We start from the raw sequence: 20,839 nt of genomic DNA on the forward strand, positions 1-20,839 counted from the left end.
CAGTTTATGTCATGTACCATTAGATTACACAAATTTGACTTAGTAGAATATAATACCTAAGTAAAATCTCGTTATTTATTATAAATTGGAATTGGATTTGTTTTTGTCGATTATGACATATTTTTATAAGTTTAATTTATTAATGCAAGTAACATGAATTAAAACTACATACATACTTGTTTAAAGATAAATTTCTATTTTTTTATGTACACACCTTATGGAAAACTTTTTACGGTTGTTCATAAATTGTTCCAAGGTATCCTTAGCACGAAGGATGCTCACTATTTTTTGGTTTCCTGACTACCAAAGAATTCCGTCTGCCCTAAACCGTCCTTTTATTTGAATTCTTTAACAGTTTAGATGGCATATGCAGCATTTTGAAGCGGTTTTGACGCCTGCGCGCAGCAGGCTTCGACGTCGGCTAAGATTCAGTTGTCCCTAATGCTTGCTTTGGCGCGCACATTTTCGTCGCACGTACCCTGCCAACAGTACGCCGAAACTCCGTACCAAACGCAGGCTCTAAAAGTGAAAGGAAAAATGACTCAGTGGAACATCGCCTCAGTTTTCTTGAAATTTTAACATTTTAAAAAGTTAAGTGGACTTGTAAAGAAGTTTTCGACAGTTAGTGTAGTGGTACTGGATAGATGACCATGTAATAAGTATTCGCGAAGTTATAAGTTGTTGAGATATTTCGTGTAAGAAGACTAATTAATGTTGATCGTGTTAAAGGTAAGCTTATTTGTTTTTTAGTTGGACTTAAGTTGTTGCTGTTGTTGATTGAAACTTTACTAAACGATAACTACGGTAGACTTCAGTTGACTTGCTCAGTTAACTCGTGGCATTAAGTCTATGATAGATTTATGAATACCTCGCGCTGATTTATTAACAGGAGCAAAAGTTCTTATTTCTAGTAAGGGATTAATGAGTTATAATGGTTCATAATAACTTTAGGGGCGAACTTAAGGTTGTGATTTTTTAAATGAATTATGGGTTATGCTGTTACATATCTTTTCTACTAAGGTTGATCTTTTCTACTGAGGTTCTTTATAAAGTAACAATTAAAAATACTTTAATAGTCTGCAATATTATCTTGTTTGCTTTACATCATTTCGGTAGTTTTTTTTTATTATGACAGGGAGGAAAACGAGCTAGTGAGTCATCTGATGGGAAATGATCACCGCTGCCCATGAGTACCAATTTTAAAGCATCCCTGGAAAGGTAAACCAGAGACAGCAGGGTAATTACGTTAAATAAAAATAAAGTGGCGTCTAATTTAAAATAAAAATGCAATTTAAAAAAAGAAAATATATACATTCGCGATAGCACAAGATCCAACAAATTATTAACAATATACAACACGAAAGTTAAAGTGTGTCATTGCGTGTTATTAGTATAATTTATAGTAATTCGAAATTGCGAAGTATATCAAATCTTACAATGGAAATGAGCTTTATGTGTCTATATTTTATTACCAAAGAGAAATCAAGTTAAATTGAGAAACTGTTTTAATAATTGATCACTAATCGTTACCTACTAACCCTTTTTTTTATGGGAGAAATTGACACCAAATGATAGTCTAAGGGTTGCTATAAGCGTGGGGACTTAGACCGGGACATTTAGATAAAAAGTAGTAAAGGTATAGAAAAAAAAGAACTTTTATTACAACAATAAGTAACTTTAAAGGTTTAGTCCTTGCCTAAACACAAAACAACTTTTAACACAGTCATTTAATGCCAGCAATCAGCCAATCAGGTTCTCTGTTCGTAGGCGTATTTCGCTACAAAGCGGAAAATGCACGTTATGGGCTAAGTTTTGTAGTCTAGTATTTACCAAGTCCAGCTCCCTACTAAATAACTATGATTTTTAAACCGGGACAATTTACTTATCGGCCGGGACGCCGGAACACCATGCTTCAAACCGGGACATGTCCCGGCGTACCGGGACGTATGGCAACCTTAATCTAGTCCCAAACTAAGAAAAGCTTGTACTATGGGAACTTGGCAATGGATAATCATACATAGAAAAAAAATACTTAAATACTTTTAAACCAACCTGAAAGGAGCTTTCGTAAAAAGTTAAATATTAATTAGGTACCTATCTTCGGATAAATTACACCAATTGACCTAACCCCAAACTAAGCAAAGCTTGTATTAGTATAATTATAACTACGCTTATATCGAGCTTAATTAACGTGCTTACAACTTGCCTTTTATTAAAAACGGTGGAATTCTCTTATAGAGCGATTTAACACGCAATTATTTGACATGCGACCAATTCGACCAAATATAAGTCACGAACTTAATGATAGCAAGCGTGAAATCACCAATTAAATTGTGCAATTTTACATTAATTATACTTGATACAACTGTAATTAATACGAAATTAAGTTAATTTGCACGAATCCTCGTTTGGTATGGATAGATTCCAATTCAAAAATATTAATAACTAGCCTTTGAAAGTGAATTGAAAATCCGAGATTTCAATCAATTTTCCCTGCAATATTTAGATATTATATCGTGGTCTTCATATAGGTACGTTTGATGAAAAATATCCTTCCAAAATTTCTCGTTTCTAGACTTAAGTCTAGTGTTTGAGCTAAATCATCGTAGTGAGATGCACTTTGGCTACAGATCACTAAAAACCATGAAAATTTTTTTTAACAAAAAATGGAACCGACTTCAAAAACCTTAAAAATAATTTTCAACTAGTTTGAAGTCGGTGCCCCAGGAGTGATTGAAGCCCAATATAGCATGTAGGTGAGAGTGTAGAGATAGACGACTATAGTTCCACTCCTACTGGCTCGTGCTGAGGCACAGACTTCACACTAGTAGAAAATTATTTTCAAGGTTTTTGAAGTCGGTTCAATTTTTTGTTATTTTTTATTATCATCATATCAGTCGTCGGGCGGCCACTGTTAGACATAGGCCTCCCCCATAGACCTCGAATTGCTTTCGTTGGAAGCAGCCTGCTTCCACCGGGACTCTGCGGCTTTAACCAAGTCATCCGTCCATCTCGTTGGTGGATTCATCTCAGCATTCGTTTTTTTCCAACCCCCATGGCCCTGTCATTAAAAAAAAAAAAATCGATGGACACACAACCATTTGGTTATTGAAACTGTCTACAAAATCACGAGAATTCGTTGAGAAAACAGTCAGACATCCGCTGGACACAATTAATGTTGGTACTCATGGGAAGCGGTGATCATTTCCTCCCTCCCTTTGATTGCCTCCCTCTCATAATACGCCACTATGCTATGCTATGGTATGCTGGAGTACGCCAGCTTCGTCTGGTCTCCTCATTTCACGAAGTACAAGGACCAAATCGAAAAAATACAGCGGCGTTATTTGAATTACCGTACTAGAATAATTGATGCGTCCTACGAGTTGTCGTGCACACGGCACTCTATGTTAAGTCTCGAGGATCGGCGTATGCTGTTAGATATCTCTGTGCTGCACGATATTCTGTCGGGACGTACAGATAGCCCTACACTGCTCTCTGAAATAAAGTTTTTCACACCCACTTACCGAACTCGCCACACGCATCGCTTCCCTGTTCAGTGTTCCCCTGGTTCACACGAGGTACGCCCAGAATGCACCTCTTATCCGTGTCCTTAGAGACTACAATAAACGTTTCCACAATATTGACCTCTTTGACTGTAGCAAGGCAACACTAAAAAATCGTATTCGAAAATTCCTAACGGAAAAATAGTAAGCTTTTTTATTATAAATACATAAATCGACTTTGGTTGGAGTACCTAAAACAGACCGCACTCACACGCACACACACACACATCATACTAGAGATCATAGTCTTGTGGACTCACTAACAATACTTGTTGCCTGTTAGTTTTAACTGTTGTAAGTATGATTCGCCAACTGTATTTCTGTGGACATCTGTTATTGGCTTTCTGTTTAGTACCTAAGTCCTATTATAATGTACTGTATTGCTGTTGATGCCCCAAATAAATAAAATAAAATAAATATAATAATAAAAAAAACACGCGGACAGATGGCTCAAGCCTCAAATGATAGTTTTCCTAAAATGTACAATTCTCAAAACGTCTGCGTTTTCACAATGTTAGCACTTCTATTTTGTCAGCTTTCTCAAAATGTCTGCTATTTAAAATATGTACTTAAAATGTATGTATTTAAAATAGGAAGTGGTCTATTCATAATGTTGACATTCCTATAATATTAGCATTACCATCATTTCTGCTTTCCCGTTATGTTCACTTTTTTAAATAGGCTATAGTCTTGTCATGTCTGTTTTCCCATAATGTCTGCTTTATTTTCAAATCAATGTTCTAAATGTAAAAGGTTTAATTGCTTGCTCTTTGATAACATAAATATCTATACCTAATATAAAATACAGCTGAACCGATTGGAGACATTTTGAGAATAAAACTTTTCTGGAATGCCAACGTTATAAGATGGCGGATATTTTGAGGTTGCAGACATTTTGAGAATACTTAAGCATTTTCTGAAAAGCGAACATTAAAAAAAAACTGTCATTCTTGGAATTTTAATTAGCTGACATTTTGAGAAGCTGACATTATGCAAAAGACTTGTTGACATTCTGAAAAGCAGAAATTTGCGAAAAATATATTTTAGGAAAACGGATATTTCAGGCCTGAGCCGGACAGATTATATGGAAGCATTTTTGCTCAAGCTGAAACGAGGATGCTTCGCTCGTGCTATACGCTCGCTTGGTCAATAAATGAATTATGGCTAAAAATATATACATAATTATCAAGAATGAGAATATAAATTACAAATGAAAAAGTTTGTGAGTGAAGAAAGATAAAATAAAATTATAAATGTAAAAGTTTGTGACTGAGTTTTATAGCTCAGCTATAAAATTATAAATGCAAAAGTTTGTGAGTCTGTTTGTTTATTTGTTTTGCCGATTTAGATGAAATTCGGTAATCAGATAGTTTGAGTCCCGGAGAAGGACATAGGACAGTTTTATCCCGGAAAATTGCATAGTTCCCGCGGTAAAGAGATGACCGAATTCTACTCAAATGGAGTCGCGGGCAACAGCTAGTTATGAGATAAATTTAACTCTAACCACTTAAGATTGCCAGAAAACGATGTCAAATCCTTATCGAGACATAATCACGTTAGCCCTTTATAGATTATCAACATGGCTCCCGAGGCTTACAAGTCACGAGCCTTCGGACTAGGGCGTAATTAACAGCACCTAATGATATTTATTATCTTCGACTAAAGCATTATACAAGCCCTAAAGGAATTAATCAAGTTAAAATATTTGTATTTGTTTTAGGCTATACGTAACAAGCACTTACGTGTAAAACGTATACATAAGTGCTTCTACATTTAATGTAGAAGAATGTTTTGGTTCGGTAATAAAGAAGAGAGCGGCAGGAAACTCAATGAGGTACAATACAATGTGGAAATATAAGATATTACATCACAATTTGTGGGCATAAGGATAAAATTATAGAGTATCACAGTTGTTTCGAAAGCTATCATCAAAAATGGCGTATCTAATAAATGGGTATTGAAAATCAACAACGATCAAATGACTGCAAGGAACAGCTTCAATAAAAAAACTAGTCAAGTGTGGATCGGGCTCGGTTCCGTAATTTGGTAGGTGTCTATGAATATCTTTTGTCCTAACAATCCCCTAGGATCCAAGGGATCTTATAATAAGGATTCCTCCAAGGTTCCTCTTTACCTTTTGACGTACGATTCCTGAAAAATAATCCCCTTTACTTTAAAATGTAAAACTAATTAAACTCTGAATGAAACTCGAACAGCTTATTAAACTCACAAACAGTTATTTTCATGCATAATTTTGTATTAGATTTTGAGTTTGGCATATTATATAGTTTAAACTCATTAATATGTTAATCGCTTTACCTAAATTGAATCTGAATTGAAAATTGTGCGCTCCAGGTATAAGCTGAATTGGCATACATTTTAACTCACTATTCATTCCAAATGGAGTGTGGTTGATAGAACACAAAAATACGATTAATTTATCAGCAAAAATGTATAAACCATTTTTTAAATTTAATACGCCTTATATATGATACATATTGATAAAATAATTAAATTAAACGGAAAATTTGAAAAAAAAAAGATAATATTGCTCTTGATATTGCTAAATTAAACAGTTCAACCCACGATTATAAGCCAGGAACGGTTTGTCTAGTTCGATCTTTTCGGAAAATCTTTTTCATAGGTGGTAATCGGACCATTCCTGGCTTATTTATCGTGGGTTGAACTGTTTAATTTAGCAATATCAAGAGCAATATTATCATTTTTTTTTTCAAATGAAAACAAAGTTATATTATTTTTAACATGGAATAACCAATTAACGAAATCATAAACGTTTTACCTCCTAGTCGCAATTACGCTGTAAAGGCGTTGTTATTTGAACATTATTTGTATTTATTATGTCACTTTGAAACTTTCCTTTTGCTTTGCATTTAAAAAGCGCAGACAAACACAAAATATAGTTTGAGTTTTTTTACCTTTAAAGGAAACTAAGGTATGCTCGTAGCTTTGATGCCGTTAAATAATAATTACAAAAGAACGCCAAGTACCTACGTGTCGTGCAGAAATAGGGTTCCTTACAAAGATAAAGTAAATTTAAATATTGATTGACTTATTGTCGTTAATTGAAAAAATTGCTAAGCATGACTTTTCCTTTTGAATTCGTTATACGTTTTTTTTACATTTTCCAGCCAAAAATTTAGCTTGTAGAATGGGAGGGGCACTTCACTCTAATTTTTTTTGTATTCCACTGTCAAGAAGGGAGGCATTTGCCCAGCAGTGGGACACAGTTACAGTTATAGGCTAAATATAATAAAAATTATAATAATTCCACTAGGTATATCGTAAACGGATTCCTAACTTGAAAAATGGTCTTCGCAAAAATTTTAGTGTTAGTTATCGAAAAATGCCTCGTGTAGTTTTTCCTCCGCCTTCCCTTTTTCCTAATCAGAAGTGTCACTTACCATGGTTTTTTTTTATTTTACCGCAAATCTATCGTAGATAGTTGCGTATGCAGAAGAAGTTGATCTACCTTAAATGTTCTTATCATCATTGCAAAAAAAAATTGCTGTATATTAGACAAAAATTTAGCACAAGAAAATGGAAAATGGTAGAACTAGTAGGAATACAAGATATCTAACCAAAAAACAATATGATTTGCTCCTAGGATTGTAGGTACTGTTTAAAACTCAGGTTGAGTTTGTAAGGCAAATTAATAGTACCTTGGAAGGTAGGGACACGAACACATTACCTTAGTAGGCAACAAGCTTAGTTTTCATTACATTCAATCGATCACATCGATATAATTCAAGCTCGAAACCGTCTGCCAAACTAAATTGCCTTCTAGCTCTTTCTAGCTAGAACAGTGTAAAGCGAGTAAGCGTGGGGGTTAGTGTCAAAGATGGATTCAATCGATCAAGAATTTCCCTGCCGCCGCGTTTAGCTTCACAAGCGGATTAGGGTGTTATTACTTACATAGAAAATATTTTTTCTTCCAACTATGCTTTAATTTCATCATAACCGCACTAAATACCCAGCACAAAGCGGGACTTTTCTGCTCTAGAGCAGAAAAAATGTATATGAAAATCCTTTATTGCATTGTTTTAGATTTTTTTTTATTTGCTCAACCAAAGAGGTAACACAAGTATTTTCGCTATAAAATTAGCCTGCATAGTGTAAAAAAATCTAGTGTTAGGTTGGTCAACCTGGCGGTCTTATGAATTTTGACAGATTGCGTATAAAAAATTGTTGCTACCAATCCTACCAAAAATAGCAAGTAGCCTATATTAAAAAAAACTGTGTGTTTGGTTGGCCAACCTGGCGCCCATCCGAAATTTGACAGATCGCGGGTAAAAATATCTGCTATATACATATACTAACTCTGCCAAGAAAAGGAAGAAAAATAAAAATAAAACAAATTGGCGGGAACCTTGCGGATTTTCCGTGGATATTTTTTGAGAGTGCGAATGTAAATTTACAAAAATGGAATCATCGAGTGCTAGTGACATTTCTGTCCTATTCATTGTTTAGCATGAGTTTTTTTCGTCTACTATTCCTGTAATAGTTGAAAGAAAAGCAGATTATACACCATGCATTAAGTAATTTATATTGCCCTCGTGCTTTTTAAAGCCCTCGCTGACGCTCGGGCTCCAAATCGGAACTCGGTACAATAATAAATAATTTTCTGCTTGGTGCAATAATCTATTATTGTGTAAAATTCTATAAAATAACGTTTTCAGTACCAATTTTATAATTTAGGAGTCTTAAGGCTGTTTGGCGGAAAATCTTAACATTGACATTACTAAACTGAACTTACATCACTCACACATAATTAACACAAAGACAACATACACTCAATGGGGAGATAATGGAGAGAATATTAAATCGGAATTAAGTTAGTTTAAGATATAAAAATTGATATAAGAAGGTAGCTTTTGCCCGTGAGTTCATCTGCGAAGAATTAGTTTATAGCTATCCCGCAGGTCTGCCATATAAAAAATGTTCTTCCAGGTTTTATAAATGTTATATACCTAGTTTACTATTTGTGTATCTAACGTGTCCTCCACATCCGTTCCACCGTTTCTGTGCGATTGAATTACATACAAACATCGTTTTCTAAACGCACGATATCAAATCTCTTGTATAGTGACAGTATCGGGAAAACATTTTAGCCGGAAGCATTTTTTCTTTCTATTCTTTATCAACGTCTTTACTTACAGAACGATATGGTATCCATTGTTGAATTACACAAAGAAAAAGACAACGGTGACCCCACTAGACTGTACTCCTGAGAATTCTAGGGCAGACATTACGAAATCTGTAGATCTACATAAAAGGCGATTTGGTGCCGCGTAGAACGGCAGTCACGTAGATAGCCTAACTTTAATATTAATAGCTTTTGTGTTGGCAGCTGATGCTTTCCTTTTTTACAAGCTTTTATTTAGTTTCACCTGTGTCCCGTTGTCTGTCTGTAATCAAATCTTGCAAGTAAAATTCGAAAAACTTCCAGTAGTTGGATTGACTTGAAATTTGATATACTTATGTAAATTGCGTGACAAGACAATACAACATTCTGGTAATGACATCCTGGCAGTCCGGCTAGGATCGTCTCCACAAGACGGAACTCTTCAACGGTTAATGGCATCGACTTGAAATTTGGTATGCAAATGTAGTTTGGGTGACAAGACAACTACAGTCAACAAAGATTACAGTCAGCAAAAAAAACTTGTATTTTTTTTTTACCATAAACTTATTTTAAACCATCTGGACCTAAGGCGTCATTAGGCCAGAGTCTGTAAGGCGATCATACGAACTTAGTTCCAGTTCAAAATAGTCATTATTTAACAAAATGACATGAGTATTTATGTGCCCCCCCCCCCCCCCCTCCTTGTGGCGTAATCCTCATTGGCAAGGATCGTGATTTCTTAGAATCATTTTCCAGAAAATCGCTCTCCATTTGACACATTTCCTGGATGCAATGGATCGGTGTATATGTCGCCGGCCGATCATGAAATCCGCCAGATCACGAAATTCCTAGGCCTAAAAAGTTGGCCAGACATATCACGATGTGCCTGAGAAACAATACGGCAGATCGATAAGAGCAATGCATTCGTCGGTATTCCTAGCTATATACCGGGCACATCGTGATATGCCGAAAAAAAAGAAAAAATTAGGTCTGACGAGCGAAGCGAGGAGTGGTTAGTATGAATTGTGACCACAGCGCACGAGTCGAGCGAGCGAAGCGAGCGTGCCGCGGTAGTGGCCGGCGAAGTGCCAGAACCGATATGGCGGCGTTTTATGATATGCCTAGGAATTTCATGATCTGTCTAAACTTGCCAAATCATGAAATGGCGGCGTTTCATGATATGCTTAGGAATTTCATGATTCGCTTAAACGTCACTAGGCAAATCGTTAAACGGTGAGTTTTGAACGATATGGCGGATGTCCCTTAGCCAGTTCATGAAATGTATGCTTAGTAATTTCGTGATCTGGCGGATTTTACGATTGGTTTCAATAATTTGGACGATTGTATTAAGATACATCTCGAAACACACCGCAATGCCATCTAAACATACTGCTTCGTTTGCGCGGGTTTAATAATTAATTTGGAATATTCACGTGATTCGGTAAATTTGATTGTACACCGTTTTTTTTGAAAAAAATACATGTTCAGGACTTTTTAATTAATTATTTTTACTTAACCCTCTCTAGTTAACCCCCTCAGAATGAGGGGGCCTGGACCGTAGTTCCCAAGCTTCCCCAATTCGGATTGTGAATTTCACCCACACAGTTGAATTTCTTCGCAATGTGCAATATTAATTAATGCAAACACGAATATTATGATAGCTTACAAGGTACATAATATAGCTCCATTCATCCCTTTATTTTCAGAGGATCGTTCATAAAAAAACGCGTTTTTAAATTCCTGAATTTGAATGTTAGCCGCCACAGGCTTTGTTATTATACTCGTAATATTGTTCTTTAATTACGGCTTTTTGCAATTCATCATAACTACCTTTTCTGAGTGCAGCTACATCGATACTTTTGACTCTGACTTTTATTCATTCCTTTGGTAATGCACTTTTTGTGTCTGTATTTTTAAACTATGAATAGATACGCCTTTCGTTGTCGCGAGTTGTCGTACCTATATCAACCCATATTAAAGTTGGCTAAACTACATTTACCCGACACAGCTTTACATCAATACCTGTTATAGCTAATATGTTACCAGTTACATTATTAATCCCTTGGCACTAAACTAACTCAATGAACCTCAAAGTTGGTACGTTTAGAGGAAATTTGCTGATAAATATTGATTTACAAATAGAAAGCAAATCTAATAAGAGCCAGTGGAGTGGGCAAACGCTATGCGAAACTCTTTAAACTAACGTTGACATGCGATACCGATTGGTTTGACATTAGGAGCGAAAGCTTGCAAATTTATTCCATCATAGTTCAGTGGGCGCTGTCATCCATCATCCACCATTACCTCTCATATTTATTTTTCTAGATTTTTTTTAACGGCAAAACCTACTAGACACTGGCAAAATAATTGTCCTCCAATGGACAGAGCCATTATTAAAAAATCATAAAAACAAAAATACTTTAATGGATTAGGTCGTTCCAATTTTCGGTGCCGCTCTATAGAATATAATTATGCAAGCTTGTTAAAAAAAAAGAAATATACCTACGAAATTGACAGACATTAAGATTCATCTATAAAAGCGACCTTATTCCTTTAAGGGATATCTACCGGTCAACATTCAAATAACAGGAGCATTTAGGTAGTTAGGGACCGAAAAAGTGTTTGAAAGTTAGAAATAGTGAAAGCTACAATACAATGCTTTAAATAATATAATATATAATTGTATAAAAAAGGAAGCTATTCAAAAATAATCTACTATACAAAAATATATTATGTAACTTTCAAACTTCGTCGTTACCGTAAAGTCCATAAAATGCTATATTAAAAAAAAAGATAATCTTTAATCGTGTTCATTGTAGCGCACACTGTAAATTTAAGGGTTAAATTTCGTTCGTCCAACAGAATATTGACATATTCGCTTTATGACGGTTATATCAGAAGGTAATTTAAAGATATCAAACCGGTTTTTTTTTAATTTGACGGTCCCCAGGAATAAACGTGTAATATCCAAATATCAACTTTACAGGAAAAACAAAAAACGGAATAACTGTAATAGCTCTTCATCTGATGGATTAAGTTTGGAACAATGTACGAAGAAAAGAAAGAACATAAATACCACAACAATTATATGCCTCGAATTAAATTTTAAGTTTGTGAATTAACCAGTAAATGCAAAAAATTCCATACTTTATATTCTTGTAAAAAAAGTATTTGTACTCTTAATTCAAAGATGTTTTACACTATTAATTGAATTCTAATTTGTCATTTTTTATTTATTTTTTTTTATTCTCGCTGACAATTTATTGTATTAATAAGTTTTTTTTGTATACATTTGGCGATCCTTTTGTGAATCTCTTGTAATTAACTGACATGTGTTTATAATGTATTTTTTCAAAAGGTAATAAATAAATCTAATCTATTTTATGTAATCTATTATTCACGTTAAAGCAGTAAAAGGTCGAAAATGTATCACTCCGTTACACTAATGTTCAAATTCTTGTGAATTTTTGATATCACCTGTTTTGCTATCCAACTGTTGCAGTTTTTATTCCTGCTAGTCATATATGCAAAACTAAATACACACTAACACCTGGAAATTGTGAAGCAAATTGATTCGCGTACAAAAACGTGCAATAAAATAAATGACACGAATAAACGTGTAAAGTAGTTTTACACAAATTCCAAAAGGCTCCGTACTGATGATGAACGTTTGTTATTGTTTAAAACAGACGAGATCTATGTGTAACATAGGTATGTTAGTTTATTCATGCAATTTTCATGTTCCTTTTTTCCCTAAAAAAACATTTACATTGCTTTAAAATACCTTATTTATTATTATATTTAAGATTGTTATTTTTTGTATTTTTTTATTTCAATTCCAAAATTTTTGTTACTTTTACGGTCATCCCGTAAAACCCATATCGAAAATTTAAACTGAAATATAGATGCATAGAAAAACTAGAAAAATAAGACCAGCGCTGGGAATCGAACCCAGGTCCTCGGCATTCCGTGCCACGTGCTATACCACTACACCAACACTGGTCTATTATATTTACATAAAAAAATACGGATAGTCTGTTATAGCTAAAAGAAGGTAATTAAACAATAAAAAAACATCGTGTAAAGCCATTTTACATTTATTCGCGGGTGCCGCCGATATGCAAACATTCTATTGGATGAACGATATATTTTAGTGTTGTATTATAACAATATTGTTATCTCTAACATGTCGTTAACAAAACCTGTTTTCATAGGTACTTACTCTGCGATTTAGCTTTATATTCAGGAATCGTCCGACTTCAGTTTCTGGCAAGCCGTGCTCGTGACATAATTTACCTGCGAGCGCTTCTTAGTTTCCTTTTTTTATGTTTTTTTTTAACTGCGTTCTCGTCAGAATAAAAAAATGCCAAAAACAAATGAATGCGGCTGAGAATTGATCAAAATCAAAAACGAAACGTGAAGGGTTCTTTCACATCACTTTTTAACCGACTTCAAAAAAGGAGGAGGTTCTCAATTCGAGTGTATATGTTTTTATTTGTATGTTTGTTACGCAATAACTCCGCCAATTGTGAGCTAAATTTCAAAATTCTTTTTTCGTTCTAAAGGACATACTTCCGAGGTGGTCCCATTGACACCAAGTTAGGATCTGATGATGGGATCTTAGAGAAATTATTATTATATAAGTATAGTAGAAAATTATTTTCAAGGTTCTTGAAGTCGGTTCCATTTTTTGTTAAAAAAAATCATACTACCAGCGCCTCTCAGACCTATGTTGTACTGAAATAACTAAACAGTCTTGACCTATCTTTTTATTGTAGTCACTAGCTGGTTGTCCGTGACTCCGTCCGCATAGAATTCGTTTATCGCTATCCCGCGGGAACTATGCAATTTTCTGGGGCATAAACTATTCTATGCCTGGTGGCGTGCCTAGGGTATCAGAGTATGGCAAGCCGAGAGATATGTTTTAGTATTTTTTAACATTTAATGCAGGTAAATTCACCTTGTTGTCGCTTTACTCTTCAATCTTTACTGGTCTGTGAAATACACAAGTCAGGAGTCGGCTTTTGGGACGCAAATCGTTCTTTTCAATAAAACTTAATGTATTTACCTTTCCACCGATTATTAATTCTTTTATACACTTGGAGTCTACACAAGGGACAATTTGGTCCGTTTCTGAACTCATTCTCTCTCACAGGCACCGCACTTTATACCGCACTAAACCCAGAATAAGTACTTATTTATTTTATGAAATGATTGCATCAAATCACAACGCTACGCTACGGCCCACGGTTCGAAATAAACAATCATGAAGTTAGTTAGAAGTAATTCATCTCTCCCGCGCACTCGCGTTCCAAACCAAACGCAACAAACTTCACACCGTAAGCCAGATTCAAAATTGCAAAGAAAGTGCTATATATGCAGCTATACATAGATATTTGCAAAATTAACGTTTTCCTAAGTATGAAGAGAGCGTTTGGAAGCCCCATAAAAGCCCACGAGAGTGAGCGAGATGTCATGTTATTTACAACGTACGCCACTATGGCCGCGTCGTATAGACACGCCGCGCCGCCACCGGTTGCAATCAGCGCCACTGGCCGTGCCGCGGATTACTTATGCAATTCTTAGTATTTTACGTAAAATAAAGCGCGTTAAATTATTAAAGTGATTTTATTAGTTTTTTTTTTCGTTTGGACGTTGTTCGGTTTATAAGGCAAGCCCGGCTTTTGGGCTTCTATGTGAGGATCGCCACTGTCTATGCCCTGTCCCGCGAGCTTCTCCCTATCTGTATACCGAATTTCGTCTAAATCGGTTCAGCGGCTTAGACGTGATGAGGGAACAAACAAACAAACAGACTTACAAACTTTCGCTTCGCATTCATAATATTAGTTGGCAGTGAAATTTCTATTTCTAAAAAGCCGAAGTTTGTATATTATGTATAAATAAAACAATAGTGTGAATGACTGACTGATAGAAATTGTTTAAATTACTTGCAACTTTTGCTTATACGTAAGTTGATGTGATATTCTAATTTAATAATGTAAATGTTGATGAGTATGTATTTGTTTAAGGTTTATTTGTGATAGAAATTGGCAAATTGCACAGCCTCAACCACTGGAACTAGAGACAAGAAATTTGACAGACATGCGTCCTAGTGTCATATAGGTACACTGAGAGGGGACTCTTCAAAACTCTCACGAGATAGAGAGTATCAGCTTATTTTTATTCTTCCACAGGCGAAACCGCAGGCATCAGCTAGTTTATTAATCATGAGAAGATCAATTGCAAAACAGATGACGATCAACCTTGTGTCAACCTGTGTATCTGATTCAAATTGCTCAGTCCCCTATTATTGCAGCTGGGCGTGTACGCTTGCACACTGGATATTAGATTGTCTAATTTGGAAACAGCTGCAATGGAACATTTACGTGTGAAATCTGTATGTTGAATTAGAACATAAATTATTGTGGATGCCAAACGAACTCGATTATCAGGACTGCCAGTGTATTTATTACCATGGGATTTGTAGATAGATATGTGATCTTTTTCTGTGGTATTTACCTACAAGAAGCATTTAAGTAGTAAACATATGGTTTTTGGCAATTTAAACTCTGTGTCCAATAAGAGCTTTAAAATTAATAAAAAAAGTTTTTTATTAAATGAAAGTTTTTTGTCCAAAATTGATAAATAAACAATAAACTGTTATAGAAAAGTTTACTTCCAAATGTTCTTTATAAATGACAATAATATAATGTTACCGTAATACAAATTAACATCAAATGTACGTAATTATTCTGAACAAATAAATATTTAGTTCTTTTTCTTTCCAAAAATAGGTCATTCTAGTATGTACATAGTTCTTTTATCCCGCAAATTAATGTAACCTTAATTTCAACGATAATTGTCTTGTAAACAACACAGAAATACAGGTATATGGAGAAAAAATATTAGGTAAACAATAAGCAGCCTACGATATTCCAACACGTGAGATATTACCTGTCAGTGAACATATCTATCCCAATACGAACGTGGCTACGTGATCGGAGGTATGCCAAATATTTTTAGAGCATGAATTTACCTACGGGAAAAATCTTAGCGCGATCTCTTCACAACCTTCTCTTAAGCTTTGACTGTTTTTAATCACTCAAAATGTTTATACTTTTTGAAGGATAATAAATAAAAATAAAATAAAAAGCCTTTAATATTCCCTGTCTCCTAGAGTTAGTATGATTAGTTAAATTTATTTTGTTATTTTCTTCTGAGACTTGGGCCCCTTTTTGAGTGAAGGCTCCTCCATCTTCTTCCACAGCTCTCTGTCTTTGGCAGTACTTGTCCAGTCGGTTCCAGCGATTTTTGCAATGTCGTCAGTCCATCGCATCACTGGTCTTCCAACCTTCCTCTTGCCTGCTGGTCCTGGCCATCTTGTGGTTTGTATTGTCCACCTCTCGTCAGTGTATCTCGATATGTGTCCGTTGAAGGATAATATAATGTCATAATAGTAGATTGTTCAACAAGGGACTAAAACAAGCCATAATGACACGAGATGTTTTTTGCTTGTTATTAATAACGGCAACATGTAGACGCTTGAAATATTTACAGAATCTTTATTTGTATAATCACTTAAAAACTAAATAATTAAAATAAAAAAAATATTTAAGGGGGGCTCCTCATACAACAAACTTGATTTTTTTGCTGTTTTTTTTGCTAATGTCTAATGTTGTATAGATAATGGTACGGAACCCTTCGTGCGCAAGTCCGACTCACACTTGTTCAGTTTTTTATTCTCGTATACGCTCAAACAGCTGAACTTAGATGACATTTACAAGCCATAGCCATATTATTTTATTATACTGTTTTATAGCCATTTATTTTCATAGCTAGTACAAGCTTTGCTTAGTTTGCGACTAGGTCAATTGGTGTCAGGTGTCCCATGCTATTTATTTATTTATTTTATTTGGTATCTATCCCAGAAAATTGCATAGTTTCCGCGGGATAGCGAAAAAGGTCTCTACCCATTACACCGTATCATAACATGACCGTAATAGGAATGTGTCAGGCAAAAATATATTCTTTGTATTGAAAAGTATTAGACTATGCCCACTAGCACGTTTCCTAACCATCCGTCGCCGTCGCGTGCCTATGCGCTTGACATTTCGTTACTGACACGCTTCTATTACGGTTATGCCATATGACACGGTGTAGCGGGCAGAGACCTTAAAAGTATCGATAAAAGCTACAAATAAGTATGTGACCCGCTTAGCTTCGCGCGGATGTAAGTGAAGTTGAATTACAGTTTAAGTCTGAGTTACTTTACAACATCCTATTATACAAATAAATGAACCAGTTCTGTTATTTTTTTGCCAATACACGTAGGGAAGAAATGTTAGGTCGTAAGTTTATTTTAACGATGTCAAACCAAACTATCCTGCAGTGACTGAAGCCCAAACCAACTGATACTCCTCGAAAAGACAAACAGAGGAGTCATAAAAAAAGGGCGAAGGCTTGCCGCAGTCTAGGGACAAATAAATATAATTGGCAAGTAGGACCTCCGGGTAAAGTAAACGATTTTTTCCTTGTTTGCTTTGAGTGCGTGCCGGGAATTCTAGTTACGTTTCCGCCATGAGTAAACCCTTTTGATGACCTTTTGACTGCTTAGATGACGCTGGGATTATTATGGTAGTTGGCTCGTGGAATAATCATGACACCTTTTTTAGATATGCTCACAAGGATAGAGCGCTTTCTTTTTATTCTGCACATATTTGACTCATTTTTCATACTCTAGATGTTCCATTCAAAGCTGTAGTGGCCTAGTGGTTCGACCTATGTCCTTTCAAGCAGAGGATCGTGGATTCAAAATTTCAAATCCGGGCTTACACCTCTGAGTTTTTTGGAAATTCATGGGTGAAATCACATTTGACTACGAGCTTTACGGTGAAGGAAATATCGTGAATGTGCAGAAACTTGCGTAGCAATTCGATGGTATATGAGAAGTTCCTAATCCGCACCGAGACCACGTGGGGTTTACGGCTCAAGCCCTGCCATTCTGAGCGATGGCCTGCGCCCAGCAGTGGGACGCATATTTGCTGGGATAAAATAATAGTACTTACATCTTAGAGTTTAAGTAAAGAAATCGGATCTAGTATCCGAAAAATCTAAGCATAAAACTACAATCAATTTTTGAGTTCACATCAAACTTTCGAGTGCTTGTATTCATCATAAATGTTTATAGACATGCATTAAAACAGCCGCGTGCGGAATTGCCCAGCAAATGGACTAATTTTATTTTTATCCTCGACGATTAATATCTTCATTGTACCTTTTGCCCAAGCCTTTCGTGATATATTTCTCGGCCAATTTGATATACATTCGGTAGCTTAGCGATTACGTTACGCAACCCAAGGTTCGGCTTAATGGTTTTGTTATTATTTTTAAAATTGCTTTTGCCTAAAAGCTTTACTTTATAATGGCTCTCGAGTTGACTTGGGTTTTCGACCGAGACTCGTTAGTCTGTTGGAAGGCGATATTATAAATTGCTAGATTATTTTCTAGTTTTACGCTTTAGTAAGCGGGAAGGAACAGACGTGACAAAGAAAATTGTCTTTGCCTAGCGCGTGAGATAAATGAGCAAATGAGTCATGTATCAATTGGTATTATGCATAGTTTAATAGAACATTGTTTAACAACAGTGTGTATTTTAGCGTTATTTACAATTATACTTCATATATCTATACAATTGAGTATGCGTAAAAATTATTCATGAAAAAAATATTTTAGAGGAACTTTCCGTTATAGATACTGCAACGGGAAATATATTTCACAAGTACCTACTTTGACAAAGAAAGAAAGAAAGAAATGTTTATTTGGCAATATACATTAACTTGTAGGTGATATACATCAGGTACATAATTTAATGTTTAAGTAAACTTAGAGCTAGCCGCAAAGGCTGGCAGCTCAGTAATGCTGAGGCACGGAACCACAGCGCTGATTTTCAGCTGCAGCCAAATAAAGGAAAAAAATGGTAAGTACATGTATGCCTATTTGACACTGAAAATATGTTATATAATGTTATACATTAAGTGCCGTCTGACGGAGATTTTGCAAAGGGATAAGTTAGCCTTTGTACATGAAAATGCATCTCATTATTTTACAATGGAATTATTTCTACTTCTTTATATATTTCACTTATTTTTAAATGTTTACATGATACTATACAATATCGCCAATTAACTGACGCTTTAGCATTATGATCCTTTAATTTTAGCTTAAAACTAGCAATAAAGAGCGCAAGTAGAGCGCAGTGGGGGCGGAAGATTGTTCCAGATTTTGGATGCGACGCATTAAAACTTCCACAAGATTTTTATAAAAACTTTATACAAAAAAATAGTCTTATTTTGATATAATATATAATTATGCCGTACTTACACCAATCGCTCAAAAGCTTGATTACATCTACATTCCCCACACAAATAGTCCAAAGTTTCTAATTTAAAATCTCTCGCAGGCGAAAAGCAGAACCACTAGTGCAAGCATTAGTTTCGTAGAGAAAGGGGCCGTCGATTCCTCACATCTACTAACTTAAATGAACTTCCTTAACCCGTAATCCGGCGTGCCGATCTGAGAGCTAACACATTAATCTCTACACGTCAGCAACCACCCGAATTCCTTAGCAACCCACTAACCTGCCCAAGACACTGCTCCATCACGATAAGGTGAAATTAGAAAAACCCAATTCCCCTTTATTCCCCTTTTATTTTTTTATTTATATTCCCCTATTTCGGTAATTTAGTTCGCACTTCTACAGTCGACAATAACAATTATCTTTGCTCTGGGCCCTGAAATTAAACTTAGGTACCGTTTTTATTACGTTGTTAATCCAGGATGCCTAAATGTTGCCGGCGTGGACAACTAATTTGGTATAGGTACCGCTTTAATATTTGGTATGGGTCCTTTGCAGCCGATTCAGAGTCCAAACACATAGAGTTTTATAAATTCATTTACATAAATTGCTACTTAAACATCGTGTTCTTAATAAATTAAATGAAAATTACCACGTTCCCTGTCCAGGTGCCCCCAATGTGGGGCCATGAAGCTTTTTTTCAGGATTCCGTGCTTCCAGCATGTGTTCACAACTTCAAATAGCCCCATAATGGGGCCACGACGTTCACAAGTCTTGTCTCCACATTGTGATCACATTTGAATTACTAATTTTATTCTACTTTTACTTTATTAAAATAGAAACTAATATATTAAATATATTAACTTAAATCGATTTAGCTCGACATTTTCGCTAATCCTTTCGTCTTCGAAACAAACTAACTAATATACTCGACATATCGACAATATCCGTATTTTACGATCTTTGCAACCTTTAAAAACAATACCTATTCACATCGACAAGTCCGTGCCTCCAATCTGGGCCACACAAATTTACTTTGATACGTCCGTGTCCCCAAAGTGGAAGCACATTTGGACGTGTGACGTTGTCATATTATTTTGTATGGGGACAGGGAACGAGTTAAAATAGCGAATGCATGTTTTCAATGAGAACAGATTTCAGCGTACAAAAACCTTTTCAATGTCAATTTGTCATCAAAATGCGAGTGTTGCCAGAAAACAGAGCGCATATAGAACAAAAAGAACATTGTCATATCGTCCGACAGATTAGCAACTTTTTACGCATTTCGGCTCAGTTGTGAAGCGCCCATGAATAAAATAAACTGTACAGCGCGTGTTTCAGCAAACCGCAGGCATTTTTGTTGTCGAATTGTTTCCCCTGCAGACTTTAGGAGTACGTTTGTTTGTGAGGTGTTTGCAGTTTCGAATACGAATATTGCTTACTTTGATTGGAAAATCAATGTACTAGTATTTTAATAAATGAATATTCCGTTGTCAAAATTCAATCTGTGGTATTTAATTAATAGTTGAACTCTTTGTGAGCCAGAAAATGGAAATGAATTGTTATTCCCGTCTAAGTAGATTTTAACTTTTAGGCTGTATTAAATAACCAGTGGATTTACATAAGTATTTCAAAGAAAGATAAAGGATTTGAAATAATAAATATCAAGTATCTTGTTTAATCTTATAAAAAAAAGACCTGACTGACTGATTCATTATCGTCTAAAACCGCACTCCTGAGTTTTTCAGAATTTATTGTTACCCTTGGAGTGGCAAGCGT

The 20,839-nt window shown here is 35.4% G+C and overlaps 1 protein-coding gene across 1 annotated transcript in view; it reads left to right on the plus strand.

Annotated features, from left to right (window-relative positions):
* Nucleotides 1-418: 418 nt before the first annotated feature.
* Nucleotides 419-20,839, plus strand: part of LOC141436234 (alkaline phosphatase-like) — a 102,944-nt gene continuing 82,523 nt past the window's right edge. The window contains exon 1 of the mRNA XM_074099126.1: nucleotides 419-729. The gene's annotated coding sequence lies outside the window, so the exon portion shown is untranslated. The remainder of the gene's footprint in view (nucleotides 730-20,839) is intronic.

This window comes from Choristoneura fumiferana, chromosome 16 (assembly GCF_025370935.1).
Source record: "Choristoneura fumiferana chromosome 16, NRCan_CFum_1, whole genome shotgun sequence".
In the NCBI taxonomy this organism is placed as follows: domain Eukaryota; kingdom Metazoa; phylum Arthropoda; class Insecta; order Lepidoptera; family Tortricidae; genus Choristoneura; species Choristoneura fumiferana.